The 2,798-nt window shown below is 28.6% G+C and overlaps 1 long non-coding RNA gene across 4 annotated transcripts in view; it reads right to left on the bottom strand.

The window, feature by feature from the left end:
- Positions 1–1,967: 1,967 nt before the first annotated feature.
- LOC133660784 (uncharacterized) overlaps positions 1,968–2,798 on the bottom strand; it is a 9,205-nt gene continuing 8,374 nt past the window's right edge. For 3 of the 4 annotated variants that reach the window (XR_009827891.1, XR_009827890.1, XR_009827892.1), the window contains exon 3: positions 1,968–2,798. This exon is cut by the window's right edge and continues 321 nt beyond it. This is a non-coding gene — a long non-coding RNA (uncharacterized LOC133660784). The other variant, XR_009827889.1, reaches the window with a different exon arrangement.

Raw genomic sequence — 2,798 nt, 5'->3', positions numbered from 1 at the left:
TGGTAACACCAGTGAGCAGTAGAGAATATGGAGTGATTACATATTCATTATTGACGTGTTTCTTGTTTTTACATGTGATTTCCAGTTCATTTTCTCATCTATCATTACACCCCAAATGTTATTTATTTTACTCTTTCAATGTCTACTCCGTCTATTTTTATTTGTGTTTGACGTGCTCTTCTACTGTTACCAAATAGCATTATTTTAGTTTTGCTTAGCTTCATACTGACTTTTCACTTTTCCTCGGCAATAAAACTCGCTGCTGCAGCTCATTGGAGACTTTGGAACATAAAAAGGTAAACAAACTTTAGCGGGGGTGTTTATGTTTCTTCATTACAACGGCAGACAAATCTGCTCAACAAAGAAGCGAGTAAACGAGAAAAAACTAGTACCTGCTTTCACGGGTAGGAATGGATCAAAGTCCAAAAATAATTCATGACCTGTTATAAAATGTGTAACTGCGTGGCTCAACATGGTTGCTTGGGACTACTTTTACTGCTGAAAGGTTGTTGCTAGGCAGACTATACAAGGCCCAATTAGCATTCAAGCCATGACCACGACACCGTTAGACTGACAGGCTGTTTTTGCTTGTTAACCTTCTCAATCAAAAAACTGAAATGTAAGCATTTTTAAACGTTTTACAAGGGGACATGTGCTTATTGTAAAATAACTGTCAATTACTATTCAAACTAAATTTTAATATAAAACATGTCTTTATTTATCATTGATATTATATATATATATATATATATATATATATATATATATATATATATATATATATATATATATATATATATATATATATATATATATATATATATATATATATATATATATGTATATATATATATATATATATATATATATATATATATATATACACACACATATACATATATATATATATATATATATATATATATATATATATATATATATATATATATATATATATATATATATATATATATATATATATATTTACATATATATATTTATATATATATATATATATATATATATATATATATATATATATATATATATATATTAGGGCTGCAACAACTAATCAATTAAATCGATTAAAATCCATTATAAAAATAGTTGGCGATTAATTTAGTCATCGATTCGTTGGATCTATGCTATGTGCATGCGCAGAGGCCAATTTTATATATATATATATATATATATATATATATATATATATATATATATATATATATATATATATATATATATATATATATATATATATATATATATATACATTTTTTTGGATTTTATTATTATTATTTTTTTATAAACCTTTATTTATAAACTGCAACATTTACAAACAACTGAGAAACAATAATCAAAATAAGTATGTTGCCAGTATGCTGTTTTTTTTCCAATAAAATACTGGAAAGGATAGAAATGTAGTTTGTCTTTTTTATCTGATTATCAATCGATTAATCGAAGTAATAATCAACAGATTAATCGATTATCAAATTAGTTGTTAGTAGCAGCCCTAATATATATATATATATATATATATATATATATATATATATATATATATATATATATATATATATATATATATATATATATATATATATATATATATATATATATATATATATATATATATATATATATATATATATATATATATATATATATATATATATATATATATGTGTGTTCATGCTTCATACCATAAAAACATATTTTTCATAACAAAATACCAAAAAATAATCAACATAAACAATTTTTCTAATTACAAATATAAATAAAAATGTGAACATTTGAGATGGTCCAATATAAAATTGACAAAATATAATACCCACATTACATATAAATACTATAGATATACACAACTATGATGTACTGTATGTGCAGGTGTCAGGTTCAAACACTGATGACATCTATTAAACAGACAAGAAGCAAGGAATCATGCAGACACAGAGTTCCATTTTGCTCAATGAGGAGAGACGTGTTGGGCTGTACACTCAGTTACAGTTCCAACCTACGCCCTAAGGCACAGCCCACGTGCTCCTCTATTTATTTGGGAGGTCCCTGGTTACATCACTGAGGCTGCTTCTGCAGGAAGGGGGGTCATTTCAGCGGCCCCAGTTAGACACAATATAAGATTATTCAGAAATGGAAAAATGCTGACACTCGTGATATCGCCGTGTCTCTGCTTTGTCTGCGTCAAGGTACTCGATGTCCGCCCTTGGCAGTCAGCAGGCCGGGTCTGGACACAAACACTGATACGAGACGACTCGCAATCCAAGATTGCAAGTTGTCCCTTTGCACGGATAGAAAAGTACAACTTCAGCACAATTGATAATAACTATAGCAACGGCCTTTAAGCATATGAGTTGTGTGATAATATATACATAATTATTCTAACAGCAGGAGGGAGGCTAAAATATTAGGTATTTTTTAATACAAAAACATATTTTAAGATAATAAATGAACATCTGCTTGCACGCAGCCTTGGCTTAAGCGTTTTACTCTGCGTAACCAGCAGGTTTCAGCAAATTATTTATTTAAAAAAGTAACTAATTATAGTTACTTGTTACTTTCCCAAAAAGGTAATTGGATTACTCATGGAATTACTCTTGAGTAAATGTTATCAAATACGAGGGAAAGTAATTAATGCGTTACTTCGAAAAAAAATCTTGAAATATCTGGCTTATGGAGTTAGGAGACATTTCATGAGAGCAGAGTGCGGGCCTGTTGCCTAGGGAAGTGCGACGTCAACGAGAGCGGCATTTGTTAGCTGAGCGGTGGCAGTGATGGCATCGCTG

Source organism: Entelurus aequoreus, linkage group LG11 (assembly GCF_033978785.1).
Source record: "Entelurus aequoreus isolate RoL-2023_Sb linkage group LG11, RoL_Eaeq_v1.1, whole genome shotgun sequence".
Taxonomy (NCBI): domain Eukaryota; kingdom Metazoa; phylum Chordata; class Actinopteri; order Syngnathiformes; family Syngnathidae; genus Entelurus; species Entelurus aequoreus.
Note: the sequence above shows the minus strand (reverse complement) of the source record. Positions and strands in the feature narration are given on the sequence as shown.